This window comes from Ruditapes philippinarum, unplaced genomic scaffold (genome assembly GCF_026571515.1).
Source record: "Ruditapes philippinarum isolate M1 unplaced genomic scaffold, ASM2657151v2 ctg1316_1_1_1_1, whole genome shotgun sequence".
NCBI lineage: Eukaryota > Metazoa > Mollusca > Bivalvia > Venerida > Veneridae > Ruditapes > Ruditapes philippinarum.
Genome location: NW_026858836.1, coordinates 192117 through 212619, shown reverse-complemented (window position 1 = coordinate 212619; position 20503 = coordinate 192117). Strand labels below are relative to the sequence as shown.

The 20503-nt window shown below is 28.6% G+C and overlaps 1 protein-coding gene across 1 annotated transcript in view; it reads right to left on the bottom strand.

Annotated features, from left to right (window-relative positions):
* Positions 1-19887, bottom strand: part of LOC132754440 (guanylate cyclase soluble subunit beta-2-like) — a 49091-nt gene extending 29204 nt beyond the window's left edge. Inside the window, exon 1 of the mRNA XM_060745068.1 lies at positions 19611-19887. The gene's annotated coding sequence lies outside the window, so the exon portion shown is untranslated. The remainder of the gene's footprint in view (positions 1-19610) is intronic.
* Positions 19888-20503: the final 616 nt, after the last annotated feature.

The window sequence follows — 20503 nt, the reverse complement described above, 5'->3', positions numbered from 1 at the left end:
TAATACAGGATTTCAAACTATGAAATGCTAAAGATAAAATGACAATTTAATCATAGTTTTACTTGAAGCTGAAAGTGTATAAATGTTATCACTAATTCAATATATTTGGTTTAATTGATTGATATTTATCTAAGTGCATGAAGATGTCAATTTTTCTGTTTGATTTATTGCATAGACATGCTTTGAAGTTAAATGAAGTATAGACAAAGTTTATTGTTATACAATTATTGTCTAGGTGCTAAACTTGATGAGGCAAAAGATGGGTAAATGGAATCATCTTCTCTTGAGAAAAATATGGCAATTTATTACAATTAGAGCAAAGCAGTTAAAAAGTAATACCTATAAAAGGAAAGGTCTCACGAGAGAAAAGAAATCAAAAATTAAAATATTGAAAATTGCAGAGTCAGTTTAATAGTTGTCAGCTTTTTTAAAGACTTTCAGAATGTATATAAGTACACTGCACCTACTGTTTGCTTTGATTTCACTGACACAGATAATACTCATGTTTCAATGATAATATATTTATATAAAAATCATAATTATATTGCATTTCATGTCTTGAAAATAATCTATTTATCTTTTAATCAGGCACTGACATTCTTTTCAACATATATTAAAAGGATACAATTAACATGATTAAAAACGTTTCTATATTCATCTAAATGATGAAAATACTCAAGGCAAAATGAATGTACTCATTAATACTTTTGAATGTTCGCGAAGAAAATAAAATATTTATGTAAGGTTTAACAATATTCGATTAGTTTTCCATAATAATATGCAGTATATCAACCAAAACTTAAATAAATTAAAACAATAATTATATGAAAAAAAAAGACTCTAGATTCTTTCCTTATGTCATTACCGTATATGCCATAAATAAGTCTAGTTAGGAAACAATAAACGTGCAGTAAATGAATTTGACTTTTCTCCCCCCCCCCCCTCATCCGAAATTTTTCGTACATATGCAGCAATATATTCTATTTAACGCTTGATTAAATGTTATCAATGTTATCGTTTTTACAGTATTTACAACATGAAAAACTAACGAAACAAAAACCAAACAAAAAAACCCAACAAAAAACATATTAAGAAATCCATCTTTTACTCTATTTGGCCTCATTTCCGTTCCAAAAGTTCCATTTCAAATCAATTTTTACACTCGAATACCTGTAGCTGTAATATAATGCAAATTCAGGGTTTATTTAAAAGTTTTTTATTTTACTAAAAGTGTGTCACCAATACTTAATCATTGGTTGTGTTAAAACATATCATTATACATTATTTAGTACCATATCTATTCTATTGCCTAGCGCACATCCAATATAGGTTTTAGAGGCTATGTACTCTTTCAAAATTCAGTATTGTACTCAAAAACTGTACACCAGTATTATAGAATTTTCAATTGCGCTAGGATATAAATCTTTTAACATTAGTGTTCTAATTTGTTACACAATAAGAAATGAACATCTTCTGTTGGATGGAGTTATAAACATATCGTACCGGAAAAATCACATAGTCAATAAATGCAGTAAAATTAGTCTTATGCCGTGAACATGCATTAATTCTCTTATAACGGATGTGCAACATATTAAAAAATACAAAAACTATTTTTAGCAGCTTCTTAGCAAAAGTTCAGTTGCTAAAAACACTTTAAAACGCTCAGAATAGGTATAGTGGACATAAATGCCAATTTCATTTTAAAATAATTTAGTTAAATTTTCAAGTAAAAAACCAAATGTTTAAAACTGTATTAATTTTGGCAATTAATGCCACGAATTTAACAAATATGTTTTGTATTATAACGCAAGGATAAAACATGCAAAAATCTTTATGTCCAAGATGAGATGTAGATTGCTGCATTCTAAGACGTCCTCTCTTTTTTTAAATCGATATTTAAAGATATTCTGTGCACAACTTTGAGTAATATACCTTTATCGTAGAAATGTATTGACACCTATTAAATTCTTACTTAATTATCTTATTTGAATAAAAGTATATACAAACTGTGTATAGGGAACTACAATCCATAGCCAAGTAAAGATGGTATTTTTAAAAAAGATTCTGACTTTGTGTGAAGTCAAAACACGTTTATTTTATTTATTTGATATTTAAAAGAGACTGTATAGCAATTCTAATATTTTCAAGTTTAAAAGTTTAGCATAGTATTTATTATTAAAAATTATGATTGGCATAATACGGGCTGCCCCAATTTAATACCTGTGTGAATATAAATACGACATTAACCATGATCCATATAAAAACAATTAAATATATTAGAGAACAATCACCACTCTAAACATAGCAATAAATGAGGATTAGATGGTCAGCAATCCCTATGAGAAATTCGTTTCTGTTGTTTATTTGCTTTTCCCCAAAGGTTCTAATGATAGTTGATAATGCTGTCATTAACGATTGATTAAATTGTATGACACGATTTTTGCATTCATATAATAGAATATCGCATGCATAAAATACGAGTCATTTAGTGTAATCAACAAGGTTAATGTGAGATGCTAACACGTGATGTCATGTTAATTTTACTTTATTTCGTAGGCAGAGTGGAATTCTTGAACATTATATACTGAACCGACTTATAATAGAAATTGAATTAAGGCATTGTTATATATCAATTAAACGAACTATCTTAATATGTTATTTATTCATATAGGTTGAAAATAGTGTTAATGTTTTCAAATTTACTCTTTTCTTCGGGAATAAAGAACTTAAGAACCTAATATGATTTAATATGTCTGAAAATATTGTATTAAGTATGAAGCATTAAAGTGAATTTCCAATACAAATTCAATGCGCTTTCCCAAAAAGTAGCTGGAAAATGATAATTAAATCTTATGATAGTTATTTTTGCACCTCAGATTTATGTAAATTTTATTTTCATTTGTCCTTAAGCCAGAAATGCAGCGGTATCTACATTAGTTACGCTATGGTTAGAATAAACAAACTTCCATTCATAAAACAGAATAATACCTACTGACAGAAGATGGTAGATTTACTATCTTTCATATTGTGTTTGAATTGTTTGTTTTTGTTGCTGCTATTTATTGAAATTTCCCCATCCATTTCATTATCATTATCAGAATTTACATTTTTCAAAAGACGAAGAAGTTGCTTCTTGTTTTATAATTACACTGAAGTATATTGTTGATTTGTTTTACAATACAGCTGCATGATATCTTGGTTCATGTTTTTTATTTTATTTCTGACACGATCATCAAATAATTCAGATAATTCAGCACGCGTGCGTGTTAGAAATACTGTCTTGTATGACTTATATTTAGCTTATCAAATGTTTATATTTTGTTAAATTATTTTGTTGATTCACTATTAAAACAGAATTTGTTACATGCACTGATATCTACAAGGTGTTAACAGTTATCTAACAATTCATTTTTTTTCCTAAAAAGTTATCAGTTCTTTATACTTTAGTGTCATACAATAAATATAACTCCAATTATCATCATATTAAAAATATAAATATGCTCAAGTGATATTGGATAGTTTTCCCAAGAGATAAACTATTATTATAACGTATAATAAAAATTAAATAGGTACAGCGAGGCTCATAGAACACACCTCATAGAACACATCTCTTACAACACACCTCATATAACACATCTCTTAGAACACATCTCATAGAGCACATCTCTTAGAACACATCCCATAGGATACATCTCATAGAACATACCGCATGGAAGGAAAACATTTAATAGAACACACCCGATAGAACATATCTCTAAGAACACATATCTTAGAACACCCTTCCCCATGACACAATCCAGCCAAACTAAACTATGGTAAAGGGACCCAGTAGAGCATCGAACAAATAGCAAGAGAGGACACAAAGGGCTTTAATTATTAGTAAATTACTAGAAACAATAGTGCACTTAATTCGTTTAAGAAGAGCTTTCTGTAGAATGGACACTGAATACAACGCAGTGAAGAGATAAAAAGAGATATCTTAGAATTTTTTGATCCTTAAATAATTATACTTCTTGAAATAATGTGTTCGTCAAAAAAAATATTAAGGTTAAACGTCTGTTATTGTTCTTGCAAGAACATCAGAACCTGGAAATTTATCATCGGAATACTCTTTATCATTAATTGTTGATTGCTTATTCTTTTATTTATGTTTTCGATTCAAAACTTTTGAATATGATTGGATTTGAATCAATGGCGATTTCTTACCAAATAAATCAAATGTTAATTATTTCGCATCGTTCAAAGATGTTTAATAATTATTTAGTTTTTTCTGTTAACAATATATCAAGCTGGACGAAAAACAGAATATTATCTATATGTAGAATACTGCGTATTACCTTAGTTAAATTTTTGTTTTCTTTCATAAAGCTAGCATGCATTTAATTAACGTTACTTTGATACATTTATAGTCTTTTATGATTCATATAAAGTTGAAAAGATGAATGAATAGTGATTATGCTCTAAATATTCATAGTTGCCTTACTTAATCGTTAAAACCTATATAATTGATTAAAAGGGATTTGCACACATGAAGGACGTTTATAACAGTCACAATTTTAACGTTAGCCAATGCAACTTACATTGCTGATGATGTTTATAATGAAACGAAAGATATAATGCATCATTTGCTTTTTAATGAACAAATATCTTAAAGATTGGATGACAATTAATACACTTCATTTTCATGTCAAGTATCAGTCTAAAAGATTGATAAAGTCTCTAACAGAAAAAAGAGACCGACATATTTTGTTTGGTTTATAATTTCTGTAAACTTTCTTAATTCCCTGATTTTATTTGTTTCATATATTGAGATACTGAACAATACAAACATTATTTTTATTTCAACCATCTTAATAACACAGTGCTTTCTTTTTTTTTAAAAACTTTATGAATATGTCGTTAATTGTAGTTTATATTCTGACATGTATTCCATCAAACAGTCAGCAGAGTATGGTAGTCCGAAGTCATACTTGTTAAACAGAGACTTTCCGATCATAAAGAACGTAAACTTTTTGTGACAACTTCAGATTTTATGTTATGTTTATTGCCATTTGTTATATCAATCTTTTTAGAACATGAAACATAAAAATCGAATTACCTATTCTTAAAATATTGACCGATGCATTCACCCTACAAATGTTCAATACCAGTCAATCGGTTTGTTATAAATGTTATAATTTATAGAAAACAACTGCTTTCGACAACAGTATGTACTAAACTTCAAGAAGTAGAATGTTTGGTTGCTTTTTTGCAATAAGTATAATTATAGTTATTTAGTACTTTGTATAGATGTCAAAATACTACATTGTTTACATTTGTCTACTTTTATAATATTCAACTTTACATTAAGAGCTATGTTTTTCTTAAATCGTTATTTAAATATTATCATACTTATGTTTGCCCTTTTTGAAAAAAGGAAACAATTATTCGTTTCTGAGGTATAAAGTGTTTTTTAACATAATATGTAACTAATGAATACTGAGAAAACGCAGTACATACCATTACAGATACTTTCCTCCTATTAGTCGTATCAAATATCCACTTCAAGACCAAGTACAAACAAAGCTGTGTCGGTATTTAACTTATTTTCCAAAGTCCTCTCTGATTTTAAATTTCATTTATTTTACGTAAATTTATTATACAAGTCACCTCTGATATTGTACACACATAACAAGAAAATGATATACTCTTTCAATGCTCCATCGTGTAATATCATTGTAAAATATAGCACAGACAAAACAAACGTTTAAATGACTGGTAATACAATTACAGAATCCTATTGGATAATGCAAATGCCATGTAAAATCATGGTATATTAGTATGGTTTAAATCCTATGTCACGTTATTAGTGTTTGTGCCTCTAATTATTCCTATATTTATGTAAGACAGTAAATGAAAAACATGTCAATAAAAGCGACAAAGGCTAGATTTTGATATCAGGTAAAGAAATATTTGATTAAAATCAATATGCTAACATCACCTTTAAAGACGTTTGTATATAGCAAACAGTAGATATATCAATAAACAGGACATTTTGCTTGCGGAAACCAGTAATTGCGTTCTTAAGCTCTCATAATGGGTAGTTTATTTTAGATAGAATTACAAATTTATATACTTATTATAAAAGTAAACCAAGCGGAAATTGAATTTCGATAGCTATTAAATGTGTTTTATTGCTAATTAGATTTAAAGATTTTTTTTCAAAGTTTTAGTTACAAAACAAATTTAGGATAAATAAATGTTTTTCCGATACGAATCTTTCTTAGTGGTGAATTGAAAAAATGCTTAAATTTCTCGGATAGGTATCCCATTTGAAAAAAAATAAAAAAAAATTTTAAAACCAAAAAATTTAAATTTGAAAAAATTTTCGTCTTTTTTTTCCCTTTTTAAAAAATCACATAAACCCCCTGTACTGTCGATACAAGTTTTTTTTATACAAAAAATTTAAAACGCAACCTTTTCCCGGGGAGGTAAAGGTTTAATAAAAAGTATAAAATTGCAATGTGGGGGGAGATTTTGGGGTTTTCTTGTGTTTTAGGTATTGTTATAAAAACTACCCTTTTTAACGTGTGAGAATTTTACGAAATCACAACAAAGAATGCCCATAAAATGACAAATTCTCTAATTCTCTCAATATCTCAAATTCTGTTGTTTTTCTTTTAATTTTTAAAAGTCAGTTACAATTTTCAGTATTTCTATATTCTATCACGCTTAAATAAGTTGTTTGTTAATTTTTTTTAATGGCATTTTACAATTTATACACGCATCTATGGTAGTAAAAATTAATCACCATTATGGCAGTACATATCCCTGTTGCATACACTTGTTAGAGAAAGAAACTGGTATTTTACAAGATCAATAGTACTGATTAATGTAAATAAGGCTTATTCAGCTCACTCGTAAAGCGTTTGGAAATACTTGAGGGGAGTGTCCATGACCAGGCGTCTGAAACAGATCAACTTTAAAAAGATTTGAAAAACAAACAAAATGAATTAGATGAAATAAAGGACAAAATGCAATGTATTCGTGATAGGGTCAGACGAGAAACTGAAACAAATGACAGGCCGCAGAAACAACATTAGAATATATGGTGTTCCTGGCGATTCAGAAAAACAGTCCTCTCAGGAAACAACTACAAAGGTCGTGTCCCTTTTGAACGAAAAACTTTCAATGTCAATAACAGAAGAGAACATTGATATAGCACACAGGTTAGGGCAGTACAAAGGGAAAGATCGACCTGTTATTGTAAAAGTTTGTACGAAGACAAGTTAAAAATGAAGTTTTCGAAAAAATAAAGAGATTGAAAACAACAGATATTTTCATAAACCATGATCTCACGTGGTTGAATCAACAGGTGCTATCTTCTCTTTCGCCTTAAAGATACAAATGCAGTAAAAAAATGCTAGTGTACGGATGGAAAGATTTTTGCGACATTCATGGACGACCAAAATGGAATAAAACGATTTAAGACAAAAGAAATCAAGTTTGTCGATTTTGATTACTGGTTGAACCTTCCGTGGCCAGGAAAAGGAAATCCCAAATAGACTATTTAGAGATAAAACATGATAATATGGACAGCCTTTGACTTTAAATTGTTTTCTCCCTAAATAAACAGTTCTACGGAATATGAAAATGCTAAAACTTAAGTTACAATGATTTTAAAATAACAAATGTCTACATATACTTGACATTTAGCAAAAAAAATTGTTTTGCTTTTGTTGTTTATTTATTCAATCTTTTTTTGGTATAGTCTCTGTAATGATCTTGTCTTTTTTACCAAGACATTACCCTAGATATTTTTCATGCATATCTTTGTGTTTAGCGTGACTTATAATAATAAATAATAATAATAAAAACAATAATATAAGCAATAATATTAATAAAAATCAATATAATCAATAAAATAATTACAAAGATAGATTTTTTTTTTAGTATGTTTAAACATGTTTTTTTGTTGTTTTTTTTTAATCTCTCTGTAATGATCTTTTCTGTTTCGTTTTGTTTTTCGCTTTTTCGCAAAGACATTACTTTGAGGTTCTTTTTCAATATAACTTTAATTTAGTGATACACTATTCATTGTGCTTTAAACAATTTTGTTTTTGTTTTTTCTCCATCACTCTATTCATGCAGCACATAATAAATGCATAAATACTTAGAAGTCAGTTTTATAAAAGTGCATATTATGCCTTAAAGTTATATCTCTGCAAGAATCAACACTTAGCATTTACTGTATGCTTAAATATATATGATGCCCAAAATTAATATCTATTGGTTTGAACTGTTCTCTTTTTTTTTCTCACAATGAAACTTTTTTATGCATTTTTCTGTATATTTTTTTTTACTCAAAGTAAATTGTATACCATTTTTCTTTTTATGTTTTTTATTTTTCTAAGAAATAAATGTAAGCTTTTAAGAAAATATCAGACGCTTATATCTTAATTTTAGCTCGATTTTTCAAATTACTTTTTTTATTTAAGCTATATTTATTTAAACTGAATTATTCTGGTAAAAAGAAGACAGTGTCTTTCAAGCACTTGTTTATATATAGAAGAAAAAGAAGAATAGTCCAGCCATCTGGGTTCATTTTACTCTCACATTTTTGCATTTATACAAAATGAAAAATATATCCAGTCTATAAGTGATTTATTTATTTTTCTCAAGTTTTATACTGGGAACAATTGTCCTTTCTGTGTTTATTTTGTATATATGTGTGTGTGTGTGTGTGTCTGTAACTGTTTATGTATGTATGAATGATTTATTGATGTGTTTGTGTTTTGTTCACATTACCTTCCTTGAAGCATGTATTTTTTCTTTTTCAAATATACGTTTTAGATGAATTCAAGTAGCCTAAATATCCTATCTTTGAATTGTAGAGGTCTTAACGGTTCAAAAAAGAGAATTGATTTATTTAGATTTTTGAAGCAGAAAAATTGCAGTATTTACTGTCTACAAGATACACACTTAACGTTAAATATGAATAAAAATATATACTGTGAATGGAATAGTGAATGTTTACTGAGCCAAGGGACATCCAATTCACGGGGAGTTGCAATTCTTTTTAATAAAAATATTGAATATAATATTCATAGCAAACATATTGATAACAAAGGAAACTTTATTGTTTTAGACTTAACAATTGAGGAAAAAAGATTAACCCTTATAAATCTTTACGGTCCAAATACAGATCAACCAATTTTTTACAGTGAACTGTTTGATATCATTGACAGAATAGGAAACGATTCTTATATCCTGTGTGGAGATTTTAACTTAGTTCTAGATCCTGACAAAGATTATTACAACTATAAATTTGTAAATAATATTAAAGCTAGAAATTTTATATTACAAAATATTGATCAGCGAAATCTTGTTGATCCATTCAGAGAATTTTTTCCAAATCTGAAACAGATACACTTGGCGTAAACCGACTCCACTCCAACAAGCACGCCTTGATTTTTTCCTGGTAACTGAAACAATTTTCCCTCATGTAGAAAATATTAAAATTGAGACAAGCTATCAGTCAGATCATTCAATTGTTATATTGAAGATAAAGTTTAATGATTTTATAAATGGAAAAGGTCTATGGAAACAATAATATCCTTTTAAAAGATATAGATCATTTGAATAAAATACAGACAAAAATAGTTGATATTAAAAAACAGTATGCTTTACCTATATATAACCTTGAAAATATATCAGAAATACCAAATGATGAAATTCAGTTTACGACAAACGATCAGTTGTTTTTAGAAACACTTTTAATGGAACTGAGAGGGACAGCTATATCTTACAGCAGTTATCTTAAGAAAAAAGAAAGAAATGATGAAAAAAGAATAATAAATGAAATACATGAAATCGAATCAAACTTGTCAGACGATAAACTTAACCGATTGCAAGAATTGCAAAATAATCTAAAAGAACTTAAAAATATTCAGCTTCAGGGTTATCTTATAAGGTCAAGAGCAAAATGGACGTTAGAAGGAGAAAAACCTTCAAATTTTTTTTGCGGTTTAGAAAAACATAGTTACATAACTAAGACTATACATAAGATTCAAAAAGACGACGGTAGTATTCAAAATGATCAAAAGTTAATATTAAAAGAAATTGAAGATTTTTATAGAACTCTTTTCAGCAAAAAATCAGCATATGATGCAAATGATCAATTTTTACAATTTGTGGAAAATATAGATGCACCGGTTTTAAGTGAATCGGAATCCAATGTATTAGAAGGCTATATAAATTATGAAGAAGCTAGTAAAGTTTTACAAAATATGGCAAATAATAAAAGCCCGGGACATCAGGCTTTAGTGCAGATTTTTATAAGGTATTCTGGAAAAAATTTAGGTCCTTTTGTGGTAAGAGCTATCAATGATGCTTATACTTCAAATAAATTGTCAGTGACCCAAACACAAGGTGTAATAACATGTATTCCAAAAGAAAATAAACCTAAACAATTCGTGAAAAATTGGAGACCTATAACACTTCTAAATACCGTATACAAAATTGCTGCAGGTTGCATAGCGAATCGAATAAAACTTACTCTAGATAAACTAATAAATAAAGATCAAACAGGTTTCATCAAAGGAAGATATATTGGAGAAAATACCCGTCTTATCTATGATATCATGCAGTATACTGAAGAAAATAACATTCCTGGACTTTTCCTTTTAATAGATTTTGAAAAAGCTTTTGATTCACTCTCTTGGTCATTTGTACAGAATACTCTGTCTTTTTTTAACTTTGGTCCGTCTATAAAAAAAATGGTTTGATGTTTTATATAAGGATGCAACTTCTGCTGTTAATCAATGTGGGTTTTTTATCAAATTTTGTAAAAATAGGTAGAGGCTGCCGACAAGGAGATCCTCTTTCATGTTATATTTTTATATTATGTGCTGAAGTTCTAGCTTTAAAAATAAGAAATGATAAGATTATTAAAGGAATAAACATTAACAATGTAGAACATAAATTGTCACAATTTGCAGATGACACAACAATGATTTTAGATGGATCAAGTGCGTCTTTAAATAAATCTTTGGAAATCTTGTCAGATTTTGCACAACTATCGGGACTTAATGTTAATTTTGATAAAACTAAGGTTGTGTGGATAGGAAAAATGAAATATTCTCAAAACAGTATAAAAACAAGATGGAAATTGTCTTGGAATCAACATCAATTTAAAATGTTAGGCATAAATTTTCATGTTGACTTAAGTAAAATAATAGATTTAAATTATAGCGAAAGAATAGAAAATATCCGAAAGGTTATTCAAAATTGGAAAAGAAGAATTTCTCACACCAATAGGTAAAATTGCTGTCATTAAATCTCTTTTGATTTCATCTCTTAATCATTTATTCATTTCACTACCAAACCCTTCTGAAAATGTAATCAGTGTATTAAATAAGATGTTTTATGACTTTATTTGGCAAGGAAATGTAAAAATTAAGTCTTCCGTTATTGTAAAAAACTATGATGAGGGCGGCTTGCAGATGATAAATATTTCTGCCTTTATCATGTCATTAAAAATAACATGGTTTAAAAGAATAATCTCAAATGCTAGTTGGAAAAGTATTCTTTACGACAAAATAGATATGCAAAAGTTTTTTCACTGCGGAAAACCATTATTTTGATAAACTTGCAAAAGAAACAAACAATCTTTTTGGAAGGACACTTTTACAGCATTTTCACGCTATATTGAATTAATTCCAATCGAAAATCATTCTTTCGGAAAACATCCTTTATTTTATAACAATAACATATTAATGGTTCAAAAAGCGTATATTTAAAATCATGGTTCGATGCTGGAGTTTGTAACATAGAACACCTTATATCTGATGGAAAGTTTTTATCTTATAATGAATTTATAAAAAGATACAATGTCCAATCTAATATCTTAATTTTCAACGGTATGATTCTATCAGTAAAGCAATTTTTAAATAAATATAATATAATCTATAACATCCAACAGAAAAGCATTGGCCCAGACATACCGCTATACTTTAAAGATATTATATCAGACATAAATGGAGCAAAACCTTTCTATAATATATTAAATAAAAAACAAATCAAAGCCAACAAGTATTGAAAAATAGACAAATAACCTTAATTTGGCTTTTAGTGAAAAACGAATGGAAAATTATATTCGAAATGCCTTTTAGAATTACAAAATGTGCTAAGTTGCAATGGTTCCAAACAAGAATTTTACACAGGATTATTGGAACCAATCATCTTTTATACAAAATTAAGTATAAAGAAAGTCCTTTATGTTCTTTTTGTAGTAATGATGTTGAAAGCATTGAGCATCTATTTTGGCTGTGTCCCATTGTCAGAAAATTTATAAATGAATTTCTTAAAATAAATGAAGCACCCTTTTTATCTTTGGGTATAAAAGAAATGATGTTTGGCTATAATGCAAAGGATGATTTATCTAACGCAAAAAACTTATTTTTAGTATACTTTAAAATGTATATTTATCAGTGTAAAATGCTTGATCTTTCTTTATCAATGATTGCAGCCAAAAACTTTATAACACAAAAGCTCAAGACTGATAAAAGAGGTAGCAATCATAAATAATAGATTACCGAAATTTGAAAATGTTTGGAGTCTTTTAGAAAATTTATTTTTATATTTTAAAAAAGAAAAAATGTCAGCTGAGAAAATATTATTCTACACTGAAAAGTACTGTTTTTGAGTTTAAGTAATTAAGAAAAAATTCAAGCCAAAATAGCATGCTTTAGATTTTATATACTGTTGATGCTTTTGAAACTATTTCTTAAAAAAATACGGTTATAATTGCGAGTATAAATGCATGTGTCGTCCCTGTCTCTTTGTGTTTTTTGTTGTTGTTGTTGTTATTGTGTGTGTGTGTGTGTGTGTGTGTGTGTGCGTGCTTGCGTGCGTGCGTGCGTTGGTGTGTGTGTGTGTGTGTTATGTGTGTGTGTGTGTGTTTTCTTTTTGATTTTTTTTTGTAATTGTTGTTTTTTTTTCTTTCATTACATTGGTTCCACATCTGGTATAACCGTTCATATGCATGAAAACAAATAATTGTAAAACCATTGTGGGATGTGCTTCGACCAACAAATGGTTATATGACGAAGCGAATAAATGGGGTTTCCCCATGTGGGGCCTGAAAAAAAAAAAAAAAATAAGGCTTACTAGAATGACTGATTTAAATACATGATTATTAGTTTTAGAATGTAATCCCTCCATTGTCATTAGTTGATTATAACATAGAAACACAATTTATCCTTAAATAATAATTTTCCGGAGTATATAAAAATTGTTGTAACTTAGTTTGGAGATTTTTTTCATTGAAAATTAGTTGCAGTTAATTAAATGGTATAATCATAAATGCACAGTTCGTTACCTGGGCAGCGTTTTACTAACGTACTTACGCCTAAGATTGCGATAAGTGTTTTACTAAAAACTTGCGTAAGTAAGAATTTTTTACGCAAAGTTACGCTTAAAATTTGTTGACTTAAAACTTACGTAAGTAAGACTGACATCATCTATGAATAATGGAAGAGCAGGAAATCGAGAATTTTAGAGACGGTTGTGAGTGCTTATATATTTTAATGATGGAAGCAGCTCTAGAAAAGTAAATTCGAAGCAAGGAGAGGATAATGTGGCTTTATGGATTTATTTAAAATTAAATTTAGTAAAAAAAATTGTACGTACATGAAAGTTGTCCAATCAGCTTTTAGACAAAAAGTCTTTTAATTATATCAAGTAAATGAAGACGGAATAGGAGAGTATCTCAAAATGATGATGAACTTCATATGTTCATTAAATTGTATGATTTGCAAATGTACATAAAATTATCTGTTGCACTTATTTTTTATGGCAAATATTCAGATATCATTACTTCACAAAAAAACTGCAATGATGACTAAAATCGTTTAAATCTTTTGTTTGCATGTGGCGGTTATCAAGGGGTTTTCTTTACTTGATAGCTGTAAACTAGATAAATAAAATAAAAATAAATAAAGAGAAAAAAAACTATTTAAAAAATGTGGGTTATGTGAATAAACTAAATATTTCATATAAAAATGAGAAAAAAAAAACACATTTTCACTTACGGACATAACAGTTTTTTCACTTCTCAAAACAAACAAAAACCCTTTAAATATCTGTATATCATATAGGGTTTTCCTTTACTATAAATGCATTTATTTAAAATCGAGAAGAACCCCTTTGTGATGGATGGCTGTTGGCACAATATGCACTTAAAAATACGAATTACCAAGCAAAATTCCTGAGTATCCGTAGATGACTGTACGAAATACCAGTTTAGCCTATTTTGAAAACTTTTGCGTTCATTAAATATTACCACGCCTCCTAATTGACTTATTCTTAAACCTCTTCTGAAGAGTTACGCACTATTTTAATGCACGTTTAAGGAAAAACTTACGACCGTTTTGTGAAACAATTTACGTAAGTTTAAACGCAAGCGTAAAGTTACGAAAATACTTACGAAAAACTTACGCCATGATAGTAAAACGCTGCCCTATTAGTCCAGTTCGGGTATGCTCGTTGATTGGCCTACTTATTTAAACGACAGCAGGGAGAGGGTTAATGATAAAAAAATTCATATGCATATACTCGTTAATTGGTTACATTTTTCTGTGGTTTACATATCTTGACGACAGGGAAAGTGCTTTTATTTTGATAACATTAAAAAGAGAAAGAACATCAAATCACTCGACAATCTGATTTATACTCGGGGGCTACGCCCCTCGTACAAATCAAGATAGCCTCGTGTGTCAATGCTCTTTCTGTTTGCTATTACATATTAAACATTGGTACCTGTTTCTGCTAATAAAACGTAATTTCACAATTGCCATGAATAAATGTTGAATTCTGCTTAAGTTAGCGCTAGCAGGCGGGGACGGTAACTTGCACTTTTCAGTACCGTCCATGAACAGACTCGATCAAACAGAGCGAGCAGCATTTTCAATTTTGTCATTTTGGGCGTTCTTTAGGGATTCAGATTTTCTCTATCTTATTATTTTTCATATGAACTGCAATAAAATAGGGAGATTGTAAGTGAATAATAATTGATATTCAGATGTGAGCTATAAGTATATAAACAAACCCAGAAAAAACACTTTGAAACGAATATCCTCGATATGCATAAGTAAAATGAAACATATATTTAAAAAGTCAAAGAGTTTTCAAGCTGCTTTTTTCTTTCTACATGTTTATTGATGATGAAGTTTACAAAGATGTTGAAAGAGATTAGTTTAACACATAGCCTGAAGTGAATGTCGTTATCTGAGTATTGGAACATTTCTGATTGTTTCTGTATTTTAGGATTAAACACATTATAAGAGCAAATTAATAGCAATGATTTATCGTTCAGAATTATCTCGCGAGTAATTCCTTTCATAACAGTGCACATAGTATTTATTTAAAATGTCTATCAAAATTAGTCATCAAAATATGAATGAGGTTATTCAAATAAATCTAGCTAATTTGCATATACCTAAACAAGTACGATATTTTCTTTTGAGAGTGTTCTCATATACAAATTAGCAATTACCCCTCGAAACAAGCGATATATAGCTAATACGAGAGAAGAAGAGTAGATAAGAATACGGAATATGATTCAGAAATATAAGTAGGCGGTTAAATCCGAGCTCAACATAAGAAAGCAATTTACCATGTTAGACTTAGTGGCTGTAGAACGACACTAACTGGTATTCACATCTATATTTTTTCCAAATCTTTATTTTTATTCCTACTTTTAATGTCATTCATTCATGATTTTAAAAGTTAACATTTTGGCATGACATGAGCAGCGACTACATAATTATATTCAAATCCGATACACCAATATAGCTCAGTATTCAAATATGAAACAATTGGACAGAAGGGCGATTGTTTACAACTTGAAACTTATTATTGTCAGTATAAATGAATTATTTTCTTTATCTCTGAAATAGACTGTTGCATCTTGTCTCATCTAAATATTTTATATATAATATACTATTAGTTAATATAATATTTTTTTATTTTGGGATTAGCCTACGGACAAACTTAAGCAACAACAATTTCTCAGTTGATAAACTCTCAAATAATGTAAAAGTAATAAAGTTTGAAAAAGAAATTACATATTACAGAGATCTGCAATATAGTATCATTATATATGTGATATAAATTAAACATGCTTTAGCAATTTTTCTACTCGACTGCCATTCGGAAAATGTATTTTATAACCAATGAGCCGTCTAATTCTTGCATATAATTTCTCTTAGAACGCAGCTGATGGTAGAAACTCATTTTAAATGAATTTGCTATTTTTATATAGTTTTAAATATAAAAAGTGAAATTCAGGATGTTGTAGGTATCTTTTATTTATTTTTTGAAAATGCAACATATTTAAATTATTCAGTTTTATAAATTTAAGAAGAACACCCCTAAAACTTTCAAAACAAACACATCTTTTTTAAAGCTCCCTAAGTCATTAGATTTGTTTACCACTTTGACAGATACAGCACAGTAACAGCAAAGTAATCTACGAACTCTGACACAGCTGCAAAATCTATATAAGTTTCGGTTAGCGCCTTGTCTTATATAAATTTGAACCCTGTTCTCCTCTAATAACATTCGGTTTTGCACTCAACAACCATGTATAATGACCTCATTTTAGCAAGCACGTTTTTAACTGATATCTGTATTTACAATTTAATCAGCTGTACAATATTCTGCAAAAATACCAATTACCTCTTTAACAAGCAAATCAACTATTTGTGTTTGTTCATTCAAACCAGAATAGAGAAATTGATTACGCTGTTCCATTTATTGAACATGTTGTAATTTTATCAAGTTATTTACCAATATTATTTCATCTCTGTTAAACAAACATTTGGATTGTAGAATAAACATGGATAATGTACTCCCATATGAGGCGATAAGAATACTTTACTAATTGAATATATTGGAAATCCATGTGACAGTGTTGATCAAACCTGGAATCAAATGATTTCATAATATATACAAACATTTCAGAGGATATAATATATTTAATTAGTATTGCATATCAGTGATTTAGTCTTCTCATCTCAAAATAAATAAAATTGTATGAATCAGTCTGTAATCGATATAAAAAAGATTTGTATTTTAACAATGTTGACACAAAAGTATAAAAAACGAAAAAAGAAATAACGTTAATAAACATTCATTAAAAATCGGATGACGCTATCTTGAAAGAACTGTTTCACCTACTTAAATAGTCGCTGAACAATTTGTTAGGGAGCGGTTTATTTTTTTTCTTATATAATTTATGCACATTAAATAACACGGAGCTAAACTCCCTTCACATTTGAACGTAATAATATCGGCAATGTCATCTTATAAGTATATTACAGAAAAAGTACTAACAGTTAACCAAGTACAGTTTATGAAGGTGTGAGAGCATACTGCAGACAAATGATTCAACCAACTGGTTACTAACACATACATAATGACATGCAGCTGAAAATTAAGTATATCTCGATATTTACTCAATACAATATGTTGGTTTACATATCTTTTATGCGTTGATAAAATAACCTTTACATATCTTTTATGCATTTTCAACAACTGTAGGCAGTGTTATATTAGTAACTAATTTTCCGATTCAAAAGAGTTTTATAATTGAATTTCTTAAGGCAAGAATTCTCTGCTTTGGTTGAAATTTTTGTATAACATGTCATCGATAAAGTCGGTAAAAATATATAAGGTAAAGATAGGGTATTAAAGCACGCTGATGTTCCACGCAAATTTTCTTTTTCAACGCTTAAGAAAATTGGAAAATTCCTGCAAGAATATTAAACAACATTCTTCAATCAGCTTTAGAGAAATTCATATCTAAGTATTCGATTTGTTTTGATATTTAACCAAATAGTAAAATAATATCTGATCTGACGAGACTACACGATGATATATCTGCTGTAATTTGTCTGCAATATAACAACTTGAAATTAACCTCTTTTCTTAAAGAACAGTTTATAAAGTAGATTACCGCTGATTAACCATAATTTTAGATATCAACTGTAATTGCTAAAAACCACGTTTGTTGTAAAACAAATTGGACTTACCCTTTTTATGACGATTTTATTTCCTAAACTGAGTACAAATATGTATATTTTGTTAAATTTTCTCCATGTACTCAAATTAAAAATAATGCAGTTCCAATACAAATATGTTTCAATATTTTCACAACAGTTTTCATTTCACAGTTCTTTATCATTTATTGTCCGCAAACAGAGAACATTCAACTCAGTGTAAATTCGCTTAAAGTTCTTGATGCTCGAGAATAATTCTTAAATCTATTTGGTTTAACTAACTGTCCTGTACGCCTGTAACAATATTTATTTCACCGTATGAACTCGTATTGAACATACCATGCTAAACACGGAGGAATATCCATCGGTTAACTTTCTATATATCGTATAGTCGTAAAGTAAGAAGGCAGAATAGGGTAGATTTATACTGTCAGACTTATTCAAGGCCGATCATGACGGCATATTTAAAATTATTTGAATAACTCGCGATTCCGATACCTAGACTTAATATAAGTTATCATAAAAAGATACATAATCCTGATCTCAGTTGGACATAAACTATCGAAGCAAGACACGTTAACTCTTGGCCTAATTTACTTCACAATCAGATAGATCCGCTATTCATATTTGCAAACATGTCTTATGTCTTTATTTACTTTTTCTTATGAATGAACTATATCAGAAACAATTATACGTCAATGTTACTTGCTTGCATAAGCCTTAAATCAGATTTGAAGTCAAAATACAAGGTACTGTTAATTAAAATAAAACCACACACATTTATTTCATCCGCTCCAAAATAATTTGTAATACCGCAAAAATTGTAACTTTACAGATAAAGTTAAGCTTAATCACAACATGCAAAATGCTGTTATTGGTAGCGATTGATATATAACAACAATCGATACAAATCATTATAACATTGCTCATTATCGATAACGGTTAAACCTTTCATAAACGTTTTGTATTGTTAATGCAATTTACTAATGCTTTAAAGTATTCTCAATATAAAAACATTATGCGTTTTAAGTACGTTATAAAAAAATGCCATTTTGTAGGCTAGAAGTAATATATATAACTTAATGCTGAAAAAGTTGTTGTCATTGTTTATATAAACATTAGAATAATACTGTTTAAATGATCATCGGACGTTATCTTGAGAAAGAGCTTCTGTTTATAAAAGGTAATTACCTATCATTACAGACGAGAAAGCATATTAAACAACAGAATTTACAAAAACACATGTTATTGCAACAAATGAGAGTTTATTTGCCGTTAAAACTTCTCTACAACAAAATTTCAAAATCAACTATCGGTGATAATTGAACATCATTTTTTAAAACTCAATTAAGTTCTACGTAGGTTTAGACATTTTATTTAGAAAAAAACAACAACAAAAACTTGCGTTACCGAGGCTATCAGCAATTACGCTATTGAAATGTTATAAATCATAAATTATTTCGACACACTATATTTGTACAAAAAAGTGAAAGAAACAGATCAGAGTACACTATGTTTAATGTAAAATTTTTAACACAATTATAAAAAAACAACAACAAAACAGCTTACCGTGGGTTTGATAATTTATCCTGTAAAGATCTATTCATATATATAAATTCATAAACGTTTATTTCTATCCATCGCATTGAGTAAGTATTTCACGTTACAAGTCTTTTAAAATTAATCTATAACTTATTAAGATCATGGCATTTTAGAGTTCACTATATGATTGGTTACTTTACATAATATCAAGCAGTTGGTATCATTTTATCTGTTTTATAGCAATACAGAAAATAAAGTACGATTCGAGATAATATCCTACCACAACCTCTTCAATCGTTTGACTGTTTTTGCTTCGTAAATAGCGAAGCAACAAAGAGCAATACAGTCTCACCATAGTTACTATTGGACTTGTGGCATTCAGATACGGCAGCTGATCAAATAATATGAGAACATTGCACGTGAATGTGTTACATAAACCTTTTCTAGATTAAAGAGAAGCTTTGTTAAGATTTGACTTGAATTTATATTTTGAACCATTACATCATCATAACAATCATCACAAAACACTTCCTGTGTACAACATTGTCATCGTGTATCCCTATTTTTGGAATGATTTTTTCCTTATATTTTTTTTCTTCACAACAAGTAATTTCAATTCGAGTATAGGATCATTATGATTGAATTCATACGACACCTTTTTGAAAAGCATGGTCACTTAAACATAAAGTAAACACATTATAAAGGGCAATTTTAAAGAAGAAAGTGGTTGCTGATACTCTTAATTTTCTATCCCTATGAATTTATAAAAACTCTTGAAATATAATAATTATTGCATATTAAACACATTTCAAATTGTTAATATCAATTATTTATGGTCACTAAATTACTTTATTTCGTTATTGCTTTCGTTTGATATAATTCAATAAATTTATGTAAATAAGGATACAGTTTCAGAAATA